General features: G+C 34.1%; 1 pseudogene; it reads left to right on the top strand.

Moving 5' to 3' along the window:
• Positions 1-13544: 13544 nt before the first annotated feature.
• Positions 13545-17244, top strand: LOC149565156 (nuclear/nucleolar GTPase 2-like; annotated as a pseudogene).
• Positions 17245-18736: the final 1492 nt, after the last annotated feature.

The following is an 18736-nucleotide window of genomic DNA, read 5'->3' as shown; positions in this document are numbered from 1 at the left end:
GTCTAAATTGTTAAGGATCCCTAAACATAGAAATAAAGCTTTAGCATAGTTGGGAAATACTGGTACAAATGTGAGGCATGATTGCAATGAAAACCATAATCCCAAGGAGAGCAGTAAAGAAAAAGTAAAGGACAATGAAGCTAAAGTAGTTGTGTCTCAAATTCCTCAAATGTTTTTGGATAATTCTATAAATCAGTGTTTGGGAAATGTTGAACCATTTTTTTAAAGCATTTTAGTAAATGGTAAAACATTAAAAAATTGCATGATTAATTCTAGTGCTTCCAATACTGTAATGCCTTTTGAAATAATGAAGGAATTAGGCTTAAAGATGGATACTACTCAAGGAAGATGTTGTGCTATGGATAAAAGAGAAGTGACAGTCATAGGCACTATTAATTCTTTACCATATAGATTAATAGCCTATCCTAACAAAGAGCTTAGTATGAGTGTATTGGTTGTTGACATTCCACCTTGGTATGGCATGTTGTTTTCAAGAAAGTGGAGTGCTACCATGGGTGGGAGTCTATAGTGTGATTTTTCATTTGCTACTTTTAATATTGAGGGGAATTTGATAAAAGTCAATAGGGAGCCTTAAAGTATATACATGATAGAGGAAGATATAGAAGACAATATGAAAATTTTTGTGGATACAGATATAAATGCATTTAGAGCTAAAGTTTTGAATTTGAAGAAATCCAAGCATAAGTCTCAAATGGAAATGGAAGCTGACACAAAAATAGACAAGGGTGACCTATGGACTATGCTTTTTGATGGTGCATGCTGCAAAGATGGATTTGGTGAAGGCATTTTGCTAATATCTCTAGTATGGGAAACATACAAATTCTCCTTTACTTTAAGTTTCCCTTGTACTAACAATATAGAAAAGTATGAGGCTTTATTTCTAGGTCTTAGATTAGCTCATAAATATGGGATAAAGTGTTAAAATGTTGTAGGAGATTTTGAATTGGTGGCATCCCAAGTAAGAAATGCTTATGTGTCAAAGAAAAAAAGATTAAAATAGTATAGAAATGTAGTATGGGACATGATTGATTGAATGTTTTGATGCATTTGGGATAATTTGGAAAGATAGGACAAATAATAAGATGGTAGACTTACTAGCAAACATAGCAATAAAACCTGATGATATCACATTTGTTGGTGTGTCTAAGATTGAGATTCAAACTAGACCTTTTGTCCTTGATAATCTTTAGAATTGGCAAGTGTTTGAAGATGATAAGGATATTCTAAGATTCTTGAACTATTAGAATATGTTGTTAGTACAAGAAATTGATTGTGCAGCTTATGTAGAGAGTATAGATGGAAAAGATACTATTTTTGGGTAGGAAGTTGTGCAATTGAAGACAAATAAAATCCCAAAGGGTCTATTTGTTTCAGAAACTATTTTTGACAACCAAGATAGGTCACAAATGAATACTAATGAGTACAATGTCAAAAATTTGGAGGAGGTGAACTTGGGAACTCAAGAAACACCTAAAAAAGTGTATATTAGTAAGAAATTGCCTCCTAAAATCAGGGAAGATTTGATAGACCTACTAAAGACGTATAGATATGTGTTTTCATGTTCATATGATGACCTAAAGGCCTATAGGGAAGATATTTTTTAGCATGAGATCCCTTTGAAACTAGATACCAAACCTTTTAGGCAGAAACAAAGACCAATAAATCTAACTTTGGCTCCTGAAATGTAAGAGGAACTAATCAAATTGAGAGATGTAGGAATCATAAATCTTATTAGACATTCTTCTTGGGTATCCAATTTAGTTCCTATTAGGAAGAAAAATGGAGACATAATGTTATGTGTTGACTTCAAGAATCTTAATATATCTTCATTAAAAGATAATTATGGTCTACCAAACATGGAAGCTATGTTGCAAAGGGTTATTGGTTCTGAGCTTATGTCTATGATGGATGGATTTTTAGGCTATAATAAAGTGGTTGTTAAAGAATCAAAATAGTTCAATACTGCTTTTACTACTCCATGAGGTACTTCTTTTTATGTCAAGATGCCTTTTGGGCTTACAAATGCTGGAGCTAATTTTTAAAGGGCTATGGGTGTGGCTTTTGCTAATATTATTGAAAAATTTTTGGTTGTGTATTAGGATGACCTCACTGCTTATTCCAAGGATGAAACTGATCATTGCATGCACCTAGAAAAGGTATTTATCAAAGCCCTTAGACATGGAATATTGTTAAATCCAAGGAAATGTAACTTTGGTGTTACTAAAGGAAAGTTGTTAGGACATTTGGCTGGCAAGCATGTAGTGAAAATTGACCCTAAAAGGGTAGAAGCAATAGAAAAAATTCAAAAACCCAAGAGTGTTAAAGGCATTCAGTAATTCTTTGCAAAGATCAACTTTCTTAGGAGATTTGTGACAAATTTTGTAGAAATTAGTAGGCCTATATCAAGGATGCTAAAGAAAGGATTTGAGATAAAATGGGACGGTGAACCTAGTATTGCATTCCAAAAAATTAAGCAGGCTATTAAAGATGCCCCTATTCTTAGAGCTCCAAATTATGATAAACCAATGCATATATTTTCTTTTGCCTCATTTCACACTATTGTTGCAGTATTGTTACACAAAAATGAGCAAGGTTATGAGCAACCCATTGCATTCTTCAACAAGTCTTTGTAAGCAATAGAACTTAAGTATGATATGAATGAAAAATAGGCATATGCATTAGTGAAAGGAGTCAAGGCTTTTAGATGTTACTTAATGGGAGCTATTGTCATTGCTTTTGTTCCTACTACTATTGTGAAGGACACCTTCTCACAACAAGGGGTATCTGGTAGGAGGTGTAGATGGATTAATAGGATACAAGAGTTTAATATTGATATTCAGATTACCAAACTTGTTAGGGGTCAATGTTTGGCCAAATTGATGATAGAAGCCAACCTAGAGGCAAACCAAATTAATCAACTTGATGATAGTTGCAAGGATAATCTTTGTGATATGGATAGCTTTGACTGGTATGAATATGTAATTTATTATTTGGAAAACATGAAATCTCCATCAGAGCTAATAGATAACAAGAAAAGATCCCTCAAGTTGCAAGCCATACGCTATGTTTTAGTGTAGGGTCAATTGTGGTGGAGAAATATGGAAGGGGTACTTTTAAAGTGTGTAGATGAGATTGAGTCTAAAAGAATTTTGAAAGATATGCATGAAGGCATATGTGGTGGTCATTATATGGCTAAAACCACTACTCATAAAATTCTTAGGGCTGGTTTTTGGTGGCCAACACTTTTTAGAGATACTCATGAGTCTGTAAAAGTTTGTGATGCTTGTCAAAGGTTTAGTGGAAAGTTAAAATTCTCTAGGAATTTTCCATTGAGACTAGTTGAAGTGTAGACACCATTCCAACAATGGGGAATTGATTTTATAGGAGAGATCACAAATTAATCTAGTGGTGGACATTCATGGATCTTAGTAGGCACTAATTATTTCACTAAGTGGGTTGAGGTAGTCCCTACTAAGAATGCAACAAGTAAGGTGGTGATTAATTTCATTCTAAATAATATTGTGACCAAATTTGGATGCCCATAGAGGATTGTAATTGATAATGCTATGTGTTTCAGATAAGAGGAATATAAATTTTTTTTGTAACAAGTATGGCATTATAGAGTACATGTCATCACCTTATCATCCCTAAGGAAATGGTTAGGTATAATCAAGTAATACGTGTATATTAAAAATCATCAAGAGGATTTTAGGAGAAAATAAGAAAGCTTGGGATTCAAAATTTCCATTAGCTCTATGGGTTGATAGGGTTACTATGAAAAAGGCCATTGGATGTGCTCCATTTGACCTGGTTTATGGTATACATGCTAGACTTCCAAAGAATAACTTAAAAGAGATGTATAAATTTTTTCAGTTGTATGAAGATGATATCATTGATGAGATGCAACACAAAATGGATGATATTTTGTAACTAGAGGAAGCAAGGAGAGAGTCTTCTAATCAAAATGCCAAGCTACAATAAAAAATGAAGAACTTATATGACAAAAGAGCCATTGAGAGGAAATCTGAAATAGGTGACATGGTACTGATGTGGAATGCTAGAGTGGAAGATAAAGGAAAGCATGGTAAATTTGACCCAATCTGGCTTGGTCCATATAACATTTGTGATAAAAATGGAGAAGATTCATATTTCTTGAGAGATCTAACTGGAGATATTTTTGAATTTACAATTCATGGACAATTCTTGAAGAGATACTTTTCTTAAGGTATCTACTTTTCCATGAACTGTAGTTTTAGGTTTCCTTGTGTTCTTGTACATTGTGTATATTTTGTAGATCCTTGTAAATTTCTCTATATAGTCTAGTTTCTTGTTTTTGTGTGTTTCTCTATGCTCTCTAAAGAAGTTGTCATGTAGAAGTCAAGTATGTGGTCTACTCTTCCATAGATTCTGAATTCTTACATAGACTCAAGTAGTCTATCATCCGTAGATAGAGCCACTATTGGTCTAAATTTTCACAATATAAAAAAGGTCTAAAATTTTGGTGAAAAATTAGTTAGGTCATTGCATTTTGTAGATTAGGGTTTCATTCCTCATTATTTTCTTACTCTTATTTTACCCTAGTCATGCCTTGATTCATGTGTTGTTGAGATCTATTAAATTCTCAAAGTTTGTCTCTCAACATAGCCATTAAAATACCTAAGTATTTACCCCTTAGATTAGCCATTATTGAATTATTTTGGGTATTTTTATTGATGAATAAAGAAATGATCCCTCCTTCTCTTCACAAGGCTACTTTTGTCTGTTGAACCTTTAAAGTGGGAGATTTTGAGATAGGAAAGAATGCATATGAGGAGTTGAGTGAGTACCTAGGCCAGTACAAATTTGCTACTAGGCCCTACAGGATGTATGAACCTAACAACTAAATTACCACTGAGGTCAAGGCCATTAGGGGATAAATCCTACCTCCAAGCAAGCCAATCCCTATAGAGGACTTAATTGCCAACATAGTAGCAACAGGGAAGGTTGATTTTAAGGGTTTTTATATAGAGGTTCCATATCCTGGTAAATTGAGAAAAATGGTGGATAATTTTGACTATAACATGTTGCAAATGTCACAAGATCCAAAGGGAGAGGAAGCTACTATAAATAGAGAATCCCCTGAACCAGATGTGCAGTTGGAGATTGAGTTGGAAGAGGAGCAACCATCAACTTCAGCTTGGGTGCCAAAAGGAAACAAAAGGAAAAAGATAATGCACATCCTAGAAAGGGTGGTAAGCAAAGCTTTACAAGTGATGCCAATAAATAGTGAGTATTCTGTTGATATTAGGAAAAAGTTATTTATATCAAAGTGCTACAAAGGTAGGAAAAGCCTCTACTAATCTCCAAATTGCAACATCAAGATTGGACGATAAGCTTATTCAATCTAAAATGTTCATGGAAGATGATGATTTTATTAAATCATCAGAGTTTAAAAGTTTTCTCTACATGATAACTATTCATATCCACAATATAACACAATACTTGATTCTTATACTACCCAATTTGGAAATCAAGAAGGCATTGTTCCCTCACTTCCAAAGCATGGTCACCTTGCAACCAACCAATCCTATAAGGATAAGGATGTCTCATTCTCTTCAAACCAAGTTTCTAAACCATCTCTTTAGCAACAAGATTATTAGTAGTACCACCATCCACAATCACTTTGCAGACTTTACCACTAGACTTACAACAAGTTTTGAACAAACTAGTCCTTTGACAAGAATCCAATGTCCTCTCACCCATTAGTACTCACCAAGCTATCAGACTCTCTCCTTGTTTAGGTTGACTATCCTAGACTACAACCTCATTCACAATAGTAGTTGTCCTCCCAATTAGACATTCAAAAGATCTATGCCCTTCTTGACCACACTTGAAATAATTACCTCTAAACACACCTCCACCTATCCTTCTTTTCTGTTCAACAAGTTTTGGTTCACCTTTTGCTTTTGGTTTAGCTTGTGCTAAACTATCCTACTTCTCCTTCCCTTGGGAACTACCTTGATTCTTCCTCTTTAGCTTCTCCTCTACTCTCAAAGCATACTGATAAGCATCCTCAACTGAAGAAATATTCAGCATACCAACCTCATCCTAAATATTGAATCTTGAACCATTAATGTACCACACTACCTTTTCCTTTAACAATTCTCTATGCCTAGACTAAATAGTCAACTTGTAGAACTCCTCAGTGTAATCCTTCACAATCATATCCTTCTGCTTCAGATTCTACAACTTCTTAAACAACTCAAGTTCATAATCAATAGGGGTGAACTTAGCCTTCAACTTAGTCACCATCAATCTCCATCTAGAGATCTTCATTTCACCTTCCTCTTCTCTAATTCTTTGTAGTTCCTTCTATTGGCGCTCAACATTGCAACCCTGATTTTGAGTACCAATGAGAAAGTTAAGCCCTCTAAGCACTTTTTGATGAGTTTGTACCTAGCTGTCCATTTGAGGCCTAAGAGGTTTTTAATGTTCTTGACACCTTCCATTCAACATATCCACTCATTTCATGAATTTAAATTGACATTCCGAGCTATTTCGTGAAGTCCCATTTTGAGTAATTGTCAAATCTGCATTTTCACCCAAGTGTCAAATAGTGATAGGAGGCTAAGTTTGCAATTAAATATCTCACACCCAGTGATGTTTCATGAATTTTCACTTTCAAAGTGTCTAGTGTCTATAATTTAGAGCCTTTTTTTTATATTTTGAGTTGTTTTGAGTCCGTTTGACTAGATTTTGAATCCCTCAAAGTTGGTCATTTGATGTTGTCATGCTAATGTGAATTATTTTGAATTCTAGGAAGCCCTATTTGACTTGTCATAACTTTGACACAGTTGACCAAAATGATAAATTTCCTTTTGATTTGTATTTTAGAGGTCAAAGACATGTTATGTTTCAAGTTTGAGCGTATGATGAATCCGTTTGATCAGTTTTCAAATGTGATTCCAAATGCAATTTCTAATTTTTTACTGGTGTCAAGAAACACAGATTTATCAATACCCCTATTCGTGATGTTATAACTCTGAATCCATGATAGATGAGATCAAATAGATTATACAAATGTTTTGTACTCTAAAAATACTTTAAGTGTGCCAATTTTCAAATCCTGAAAAATCAGTCTGCACCCTTTCCCAAGTCCATTCTATTTACAAAACTACTTTTCTACCATTGTTTCCAGTCTAGAAATTTGAGTAACCCACTTTGACTGCTCACCATTTGTGCCCAATTATTCATCATGAGCCCAAATTTTAGATTTATAGTCTACCCATGACAATGAACCAACACCCCAATTTTCATTTTTCCAAGTGCCTATTTGCCCAGTTTTCAAAGTCAAAATCAAACACATTTTCTAGATTTCTAACATGTTTTCTTGTAGGTGATTTTAAGTAAGCAACTTTGGAGTCGATATCTTTTGACCTCAATGTCATCAAGAGATGAGATTTGGTAGGCCTATTGAGTATGTTAGAGAGAATATATATCCAGAGTCATGTCAATTTCTAAAGCCAGTTATCAGGCCTTCTTGTCAGTGAATCACATTTTAAAAGAACAATGATAAAATGAGTTTTAAGTGATGATTTAGTGCTCAAAGTGGATTCTAGTTAGTTTGAGGTGATCGATGGATCAGTTTGCAATGTCAGTTGTTCAAAAATGATTTTTTTTTAGTTTGATGACTGCTGCAAAGATGGTTCTTCATGATTGGCAGATGGGTAGAATTCCTTTCTTTGTTCTTCCTCCAGAAAATAAAGATCACCAAGCTAGTGAGCTTTCAGGTGTAATTCCTCCTATTAGTGGTATCCCTAAAAAAATACCTATGTTTAAAGAGGTAGATCAAGATGCTACTATTAAGGCTATTGCAACTAGTGTTTCTAACTAGCAACTTAAAAAGGTTCTAGTGCAACAAAATTTCTTTAGCCATGAAGATGAGAAAAATGGAGATGGTAAAGATTTTGCATATAAGGAAACTAATGATGCCACTAATATCTCTAAGTTCATGAATTCAAATGACAACTCTCAAGAAGCTAAGGTAGTTTAGGTAAGTCAAGAGGATGTATCAAATGTGAAAGGTAATGATGAGGAGGAGCCATCTCTTACATGGGAAGAAGTATTGAAAAGTGTTAAAGTGAGTATGGTTGTGAAGAGCTCAGAACTAGGAAATGTGGCTGATGATAGTGGGTAAAGAACTTTTTTTTTGTAGATAGTTGAAAGCTGCAGAATCCTTGGGGGTCCACGTTGGACAAAATCACAAAGTATGAAGGGGCAAGGAAGTTGCATGATAAGGATAGCATATGAAGGGTATCACCCATAACAAGGCCAAAGCAATAGGCCATCCTTTCAAAGAAGATGCCACAACCCATGCATAGGGTAGACTAGCGTATAATAGGAGCTTGAAGAGCAGAATAGGTTGCATATTGTATGCAAAGGGGAAGCAATCTTAAATCGTATATCCCACATTCTTTACATGGTAAAAGTTTTATCTTTTTAAATAATCCTTTAGACAATATGAGTGTTGTCTTTAAGACAAGCCCTTTTGAAGCGCAAGCCTTTCTGTGGGGCCTACTCGGCCAAGCTAGTGGTATGCAAAGTCAACAAATTTTGACTCATAAGAGAAAAAAGAAAAATTCAATGCTCTATGGGGTTATGACCATCATATGATTGGGAGGTGTATGTTGAGAGTATTACACCCATACAAAATGAGGCCCAATGTATGGGCGTAACATATTTTAAGAAGGCTCTGGGGATATGCTCAAGTCATGAGAGTGTAAAGGAAACTTGTGCCCATGAGAATGTAAGACAAATTTTAAAGACCTCCGAAGCTATGGTGGTTCAAACACGAGTGTGAGAATGTAAAGGAAATCTTAGAAGCCCTCTAGTGCTATGGGAAAATGGATGGATTAATTAATTAATTAAAAAAATTTCAAAAGGGGTCATGGCAAATTAGAAGTTTGCAAGTGGCTTGGGAAAAAAATATTGAATATATAAAAGTGAAAATTCAAAAAAGGTTTCAAACACATGATTTGCAATTTGAAAGAATTAAATGAATTTAAAAGTTTTTATATAGTTCAAACTATATGAATTTTTAAATTTTTCCATTTTTAATGCTTTGATTCAGTGCAGGAGCTTGATTTTCAAATGGCCATATCAGGGGCATTTTTTTTCCAAAATAGGTAGTGCAATATACTATTGGAACTGGGAGTAAATTTTTTTTCCAAATTTGGGGTAAGTTTTTGAGCAGGTCTTCACTAGTTTGAGTTATAAGCAAATTTGTGATTTTTGGGGCCTTCTCAGCAAAATAGGTAATTTTCACCATGGAGCATCAAAATTGGTCATGAGGCAAATATAAAGGCTTTTTGAAGTTTGAATATGAAGAAAATTGATTCTAAGAGGTTTTCTTGGCTTCTAGAGGTCATGTTTAACTGATTTTCACTTTTACCTTTAGTTCAAATTTGACATCAGAAATCAGTTATTCTTTCCAATCAAAATATTTGAATCACTTTATGCCTTTAAGAGAAAAAATGATGAGGATTTGATATGCAGTTACAAAGAGAAGGTAGAGAGAGGCTTTTTTAGCTTCTTAGGAAAGAATTTTGAGGAGACACTTGTCATTTTTTGGTCAAATCTAGGATTTCTTTCCTCCTATATCATCTTTTCTTCTTCTATTTTGTAGAAGTTGGCAATTTTCTGTGGGGAAACCAATAGGGTTCCAATTTCTACTATGAGACCAGGTTGTTGTTGGTTTTACTTCTTGTCTAATTGAGCAGAGCTCTAGTAGTGAAGACCACACATCTGCTCTTGTGCAAATTTGTAGTTCATTTCATGTATTGTTATTCTAAGATAATGGAAATTGATGCTAGATCATGTGAATTATTTGGAGATTCATTTAGTTTTACCAATTTATGTATTCATTCTTTCCAAGGATGAATATAAAAGGGGATTTACATGAATTATCTAGGTTTTCTTATTCTATCTCCTAATTCTTCATATGCTATTGACTTTGGTATTAAATGAATAAGGTTCATTTGATTTGATACATCTTGGATGAGTTGTATATCATATCTATTGTTGCTTTTGATTCAAGGAGTTGAGTAAATGATTCAATGTTCTGATAGGGATTTTGGGTGTATGAAGGGGATATTTCATAAGAATGGAATTTGGGGATTTCAGTTGATAAAAGCAATTGTAATGCAATCAAGTTAGGTCATCCTACTGGTAATGACTCTATGTCCCAATAGATAAGGCACTGATCACTAAGTCAAATGGAAGTTGATATGACTGTCATTTGCACAAATCATTTTAATCAAATCAATTTAGTTTTTCATGTTTTCTTGTGGACTGAAAATAATTAACCCTCTCTTAGCTTATGGTTTCATAGGTTATTATATGTAGCTATTTCATTCCTATGTCATTGCATAACTGTTAGAAGATAAAAGGTTTTTTCATATTTTGTTATTAGGTTCAGATTTATGTTTAAATTAGACTAGTACCATATATCAAAACCTCAAGGTTAACTCACCTAGGTCTTACAAAGCTTGAAGTGAAGAAGGAGTTATGCCTTATAGTTGGCCCAAGACTATAGTCAAGTGTATCTATAATAGGAATTTGCTAGCCTTAGATGCATTGGTCTAGTTTCTTGGTTATTTTCAAAACTGTTAAATCAGGAGCCAACAAACTGGGGACTCTATTGGGGAATCTATAAAGAAATTCATTGTTAGAAGTACTAGAATTTCTAGTATAAATAACATTGGCATGAAGTGTTTTTCATTGCTTTGCTAAACATTCATATTCCCTAGTCAAGTGTTATCCATTTCCAGCAGTGACTTTGAGGTTAAATATAAATTATATTGTTAAAAGGTGTTCATCTTTAGTCAATTCAGCTGGTTGTTGTTTTCAAAGTCCTGTTGTGATTTCAAAGTCAAGAAAGTTATGTTTTAACTTTGTGTAGAAGTTTCAAATTCAAGATTAATCTGAAGAGTGGTCTTCTATTTGTAGTTGTTTCAAATTAGTTTGTGGTATCTTCAAGACTAATGCAATTTATGTCTCACTTAATGTGAGTGGAAACTTGAAATTAATCTCTATAATAGTGCAGTTCTATACATGAATTGTGATTAGTTGTTGCAGGAGAAGAGTAGATTCGAAGAGGTTGAAACATTCAGAAGCTTGGTAAGATCTGTGATGTGCTGGTTCAAAAGGTTGAGCAAAGAATTGATGAGAATTTTGGTCTATTGTTGTAAATAGTGGATAGAGAACTTCTAGCCATCTAGATCTTGAGGTATTTTGTTTTCATGTATTATCTTTTCATGAAAATTGGTTGTTAAGAGGTAGTGTTCTCCATCAAGTGAGTTTCAACACTAAGAGGAGGAGAATAGTGTGATAAGTTTCATACACTTCATTGGATTGAGTTTTAGCTGTTGTTTTTAAGTTTGTGAAGTGTATTTGAAGAGAGATATCTAGTAGAAGGTTGTATAGATCTATTGCAAATTGTGAATCTAAGATTTATTATATGTGAATGAGTTTCAAATTTTTGAAGAATGTCAAGTTTCCTTTCACCTAGTATGCAGCTTGTCAATGAAATTTCTAGATCTATTTCTACCAAGTGGTATATGCCACTATGTTTTCATGGCATTCATGGTTTCCCGAATATCATTCCTAATGATATTAGACAATGTTTTCCTAAGTTTAGTGGGAACCCTCTTGTTTTAGCTAGTCATCATATTGTGTTGTTTAGTGATTTGATGGGTGACTATGAGATTGCTCATGAGGACGTTCACATGAAGTTGTTTGTTCAAACTTTGGAAGGTGATGCTAGAGACTGGTTTTCTTTTCTACTAGCATGTTTCATTTCATCCTAGGGTGAGTTGCATTCTGCCTTCATGGAGCAATTTGGATAAAGAGTAAGCATATCTGATTCTTATGATAAGTTCTTAAAGATTCACATTGAGAATGATGAACTTGTTCCTCAATTTAACCTCAGATTTGCAAAAATTTTGAATGAGATCCTTAAGAGTTATAGACCTGATGATCAAATGTGTTCAGTTGTTTACTTTGATGCATTTGACAAGAAAATGAATTATCTACTAAGGGATAAAGAACCATAGACATTATATCAAGCTTTTATGACCACTAGGGATATTGAAAATTATTTGAAGTATGGATTGATTAGAGGTCATTTTTCTATGAATGATTTCTAGTATAATGGTTATGAAAGAAAAGTGGAACATAGTGTTGACACTTTAATTCCAAATCAGAATATCAATACCCCTGTTGTAAGTTTTAATCAAGTAGAAAATTTAGATCAAAGTGTGTGTATAAGTAAGGATAGTTTTGTTAGAAATGAAGACACAAATGTTCTTGATATTACAGTAGTAAGATGTACTTTATACTTTGATAGGGTTCAACACTATGTTGATTTTATGAATCAAGGTTTAATTATAGTAGTAAGTTCTTCTCATGATAATTATATGTATGATGATGTTACTAATGTTTCTAGATTTGAGGTTTTTGCATTTAGATCTCAGTCTTGTGTAAGTGAGGAGGCTAAGAGTTATCTCTTTGATCATGAGTTTGATGTTGATGATCTGACAAGTCATGGAGAGATGACACAAGATGAAGAGTGTGAATCACATTTATTTCAGTCATAGTTAGAAGAACAAAGCATTTATATTTGTAATGTTTTAGTAGTAAATGGTAATGTGGACTCATTTGATCAATCAAATATGCAAGAAATGATTTCTCTTATTCATAGATTGCATCATGTTGAGAATATTATAAAATTTGAAGTTGAAAGATATTCATCTCAATATGAGAATGAAGAAGCTAAAAGTCATGCTTCAAGTGATGATAATAAAGTTGTTGATCCAACATATTGTGAAGAAGCCTCATGTGAAGATAATGATGAGAGTGGTTACTTGAATCAAAGTGAGGAAAATGATATTACATGTTCATCTTCATACGAATCTGATGCTGATGGGAAAGAAGGCAATGATGGAAGTGAATATTCATATGAAGGTAAAGGTATGAATTCCTTTTTTGAATTTGAAACAAAAAATACATCTCAGTGTTTGTATTATATAAATCAATTAGTCAATGAAGAATTTGAGAATGATTTTTACTCAAGGTATGAAGATAAAGAAATGTTGAATCCAATTAATGTTAATGAATTTGAATATGAAGATTTCAAGGAAGGGTTGTCAAGTGTTCCTACATTAGATAGTAAAATTGTAGCATGAAGTGAGGGGTTCAAGAATGAATCACAGTTTATCCAAAATGGTTATCCTAAGAAAGATAATGAAGAGAATGTTATTATGGACACTATATGTTTGGTAGAAGAAATAGAAAGTGAGTCTTCATATAGTTCTGATTTTTCTTCATACGCTAAAAGTCTCCATGAGGATGAAATGGGTAGTGAATTTAAAGTGTATAATAATGCTTTATTTGATGAAGGTTGTAATGATGAACAACCCATCTTTTTTCCAAATGTTCAAAGAGCATCTCTACATGGAGTTATTAATCCATTGTTGGAAGAAAACATGGAAGTTTCAGATTTAGTTGGGCTAGATGCAAATGGTGATACACTATCATACTATTGTAACAAATCAGAATATTGTTCTTCCATTTGTGATATTGAATTTTCTAATGATGTTGCATTTTGTGAGCTTGAAGATGAGATGTGTGATGGAGTTGAATTTGAAGAGAAGTTGACCCTTCATAGTAAGTTTTATGATGATTCCTATGAGGTACAAGCTAATCAACATTTCAATTGTGAAGATACATCAGGTGGTTGTGAAGTGATTTCAGATTTTGATGATAAGGTTATGTATGAATATAAATCTTTTTGCTCATTTGAAATCCAGCTAACAATATTTGAGGAGATGCAAAGTCAAGGTATGAGTGATACACATAACTCATTTGATGAGGTTGAATATAAGGCCTTTGTATTTCCATTTGATGATGTTCATGAATCAATTTATAAAGATCATTTTTAGTTTGATGTTGGTAATGTTCTTTTTCATAGTGAGAAAAAGATTGAAGTAATGTTAAGTTTTTACATGCACTATGAAAGTAATGGTGATGATTTTTTTTTGCCAATTGAAGAAATTCATGATGCTAACCTGATTGGCAAGACTGATATAACTAATATTTCTAGCTTACCTCATGATAGTTTAGATGAAAATTAGGTTTATGATAGAGGTAAAAGTTTTTGTTGAAGTTTGGTGGCCTAGGGCCATCATTTGTACATAGTAGTGGTAGTTCTTTTATTACTTTCAATAAATCTATTCAAGAGAAGTTGTTGTGAATGGTCTACTTCTTCTAGAGATCTAAATCCTTTCCATTCCTACAAAGGATATGCATCCCCAGATAGAGCCACTATTGGTGCCCAAAATTGCAGCCCCAATTTTGAGTACCATTGAGAAAGTTAAGCCCTATAAGCATTTTTGATGAGTTTGTACTCGACTATCCATTTGAGGCCTAAGAGTTGTTTAATTTTTTTGACACCTTCCATTCATTATATCCACTCCTTTCATGAAGTTAAATTTCTATTTCATGAAGTCCCATTTTGAGTAATTGTCAAATCTGCATTTTCACCTATGTCAAACAGTGATAAGAGGTTGTGTTTGCAATTGAATATCTTGCTCCTAGTGATGTTTCATGAATTTTCACTTTGGGAGTGTCTAGTGCCCATATCTAAGAGCCTTTCTTTCAGATTTCAAGTCATTTTGAGTTTTTTTTGACTAGGTTTTGAATCCCTCAAAGTTGTTCATTTGCTATTGTCATGCTGATGTGAATTGTTTTGAATTCTAGGAATCCCTATTTGACTTGCTATAACTTTGACCCAGTTGACCAAAATGAGAAATTTCCTTTTGCATTGTATTTTAGAGGTTAGAGACATGTTATGTTTCAAGTTTGAGCTTATGAAGAATCCATTTGATTAGTTTTCAAATGCGATTCCAAATGCAATTTCTAATTTTTTACTCGTGTTAAGAAATGTAGATTTGTCAATTTCCCTATTCATGATGTTATAACTTTGAATCTATGACAGATGAGATCAAATGGATTGCACCAGTATGTTTTACTCTGAAAATGCTTTAAGTGTGCCAACTTTTAAATCATGATGAATCCGTCTGCACACTTTCCCAGGTCCATTTTATTTACAAAAATCACTTTTTTGCCATTGTTTCCAGTTTGCAAATTTGAGTAGCCCACTTTGACCACTCGCCATTTGCACCCAATTATTTTTCATGAGCCCAAATCATAGATTTATAGTCTCCCTATGATAGTGAAGCAACTCCCCAATTTTCATTTTCCCAAGTGCTTGTTTGCCCAGTTTTCAAAGTCAAAACCAAATGCATTTTCTAGATTTCTAACATGTTTGTCTACAAGTGATTTTAAGGAAGCAACTTTGGAGGTTGATATCTTTTGACCCTGATGCCATCATGAGACAAGATTTGGAAGGCCTATTGAGTATGTCAAAGAGAATAGATATCTAGAGTTTCAGAGCCAAGCTAGGTGTTTATGTTAATTTTTAAAGCTAGTTATCAGGCCTTCCTGTCAGCAAATCACATTTTAAAAGAATAGTGATAAAATGATTTTTAAGTGATGATTCAGTGCTCAAAGTGATTCTAGTCAGTTTGAGGTGATAAATGGATCAGTTCGCAATGTCAGTTGTTCAAAAACCAAAAAAAAATAGCTAGGCCTGGTTTGGGGCATGATTGATTTGATCAGTTGCTCAAATTCTTGATAGTAATAGCTTTGCCAATGTTTCCTGTAGAAGTGATTGAAACAATCTTCAATTATCTAGTTTTAAAGGTAATTTCATTTTAAAATATGTTAGCTTTTATGTGGAGTCAAAGGCTTGTGTGATGAAATATGGCTCTAAATTCAACATTTGTGTGTTTTGCTACATATGAGAATTATATATTGCTCTTAAACTTGAGAATCATATGACACAATAAAAATGGAGTCCCAAATGTTTTAAAATGAAAATTTTGAAAGATTATAAAACCCATGTTGATATATAAGAATACACCATGGAAGGTAGTTGCTCACACTAAAGAGAATCAAAATAAAAATGTTGATCATGCATTGATGAGCTTCCATGTCTCAAGAAGTTAGAAGATAATAGTGTCTCACTACAAGGGAGTATCATGATAATCAAAGAGAGGAGATATATAAAATATAACTACAAAAGAAGGTAGGGGTTACACTCCCTTTTAGCTTCATGTCCAAAATGGGCTCCAACATTGTGCAAGCATCACAAACTCTTTTGGCAAGGGTTCACTTTTTTCACTTCTTTGACAGTTTTCTCAGATGAAGAGTGATAAGCAAGCAATATGTATGGGCTTTATTGGGTATCCCAATGTTGGAAAATCATCTATAATCAACAATCTTAGAACCAAAAATGTTTCCAAAGTAGTGCTTGTATTAGGAGAGACAAAAGTATGGCAGTACATCACTCTTACAAAATGCATTTTCATAATAGGCTGTCCTAGGGTTGTCTACCATAACCATGATTCTGAGATAGATATTGTTCTCAAGGGAGTGGCTCATGTTGCAAATTTATAAGATGCAACTAAAAATATTGGCGAGGTTCTTCGTCAAGTGAAGAAGGATTACCTCAAAAGAGCATATAAATTAAAGGATTGGACTGATGAAGAAGATTTCCTCAGTCACTTGTGCAAAGTATTTGGCAAGCATTTGAAGGGTGGAGAACCAGATTTGATGACTACTGCAAAGATGGTTCTTTATGATTAGATGATGGGTAGGATTCCTTTCTCTGTTCTTCCTCTAGAAAATAAAGATCACCAAGCTAGTGAGCTTTTAGGTGTAATTCCTCCTGTCAATGGTATCACTGAAAAAATACCTATGTTTAAAGAGGTAGATCAAGACACAACTATTAAGGCTATTGCAACCACTTTTTCTAACTAACAACTTAAAAAGGTTCTAGTGCAACAAAACTTCTTTAGCCATTAAGATGAGAGAAATGGAGATGGTAAAGATTTTGCATATGAGGAAACTAATGATGCTACTAATATCTCTAAGTTTGTAAATTCAAATGACAACTCTCAAGAAGCTAAGGTAGTTTAGGTAAGTCAAGAGGATATATCAAATGTGAAAGGTAATGACAAGGAGGAGCTATCTCTTACATGGGAAGGAGTATTGGAAAGTGTTAAAGTGAGTATGGTTGCGAAGAGCTCAGAACTAGAAAATGTGGCTGATGACAGTGGGTAAAGAACTTTTGTTTTGGAGACAATTGAAAGCCCCAGCATCCTTGGGGGTCCACATTTGAGGAAATTAAAAAGTGTGAAGGGGCAAGGAATCTGCATGATAAGGATGGCATATGAAGGGTATCACCCATAACAAAGCCAAAGGAATAGGCCATCCTTTTGTAGGGGATGCCATAGCCTACGCATAGGGAAAACTAGCATATAAAGGGAGCTTGAAGAGAAGAATAGGTCACATGCCATGTGCAAAGGGGAAGCAACCTTAAATGGTATATCCCACATTCTTTAGATGGTAAATTTTTTATCTTTTTAAATACTTCTTTACATGATATGAGTGTTGTCTTTAAGACAAGCACTTTTAAAGTGCAATCCTTGTTGTGGGACCCACTCGGCCAGGCTAGTGGTATACGAAGTCAAAAAATTTTGACTTGTAAGAGAAAAAAGAAAAATTCAAGGCTCTATGGGGTTACAACCACTATATGATTGGAAGCTAGATGATGAGAGTATTACACCCATACCAAATGAGGCCTAGTGTATGGGCATAAACCAATTTTAAGAAGGCTCTGGGGATACATTCAGGTCATGAGAGTGTAAAGAAAACTTGTGCCCATGAGAATGTAAGACAAATTTTAAAGACCTCTAAAGCTACAGTGGTAAAAGATATATATGAGCAATCCCTGAAGAATCTTCAGCCTAGTCTCACTGGAGCAGAGGTAAAATCTGAATTGAAAACCTATGAAGGTAAAATGATGATCAGATTCCACACTTGTTTGATTTTGATCAAAGATATAGAGCATGTTGTAAATGATGCTACAAACATGTGGAAAAACATCTATCATCTACATAAGCCCAGTGTAGACCCAGTAGAAATAAAGGATGATGACAGTAGCAGCAGTAGTGATGAATCAGATAGCGCTCCATCCATCACAGTTACACCAGGAGAGTTGCATGCAATGATGGAAGAGAAAGAGGAAGAAGACAAAGAGGAAGAAGCTGAAGAGGAAGATAAGGAGGATGATACGGTAAAAATTGCAGCAGCAGTTATTGCATCTCTTCCTCACTCCCCAGCTAAACCTGTGACATCATCAAGGTTGGAGTCAGCTTTAGCAGGTTCATCTACACCAAATTTACCATCTACACCTACCATATGTCATTAGTTACAAAACTTATTGGATTCTGAATGCTTATCGAGCTCTCACTGGAAGCCAAGCTTTACCTAGTTCTCAGTGTTTACCGAGTAATCAAGGTGAACAAAGAAGTCAATGTTTACCGAGTAATCAAGGTGAACAAAGCAGTCAGTGTTTACCGAGTGATCAAGGTGAACAAAGAAGTCAATGTTTACCAAGTGATCAAGGTGAACAAAGCAGCCAGTGTTTACTGAGTGTTCGAGGTAAAGAAAGGAATCAGTTTTGACCGAGTGAAGATGTACTAAGATGTAACCGAGAACTTCATGATAACTGAGCTCCTGAGGTTATCAAGGAAATTAATTTTTACCGAGC

This window comes from Cupressus sempervirens, chromosome 3 (assembly GCF_028749045.1).
Source record: "Cupressus sempervirens isolate cs-2001-9-10 chromosome 3, ASM2874904v1, whole genome shotgun sequence".
NCBI lineage: Eukaryota > Viridiplantae > Streptophyta > Pinopsida > Cupressales > Cupressaceae > Cupressus > Cupressus sempervirens.
The sequence above is the reverse complement of the archived record's forward strand: the minus strand, read 5'-3'. Positions and strand labels throughout refer to the sequence as shown.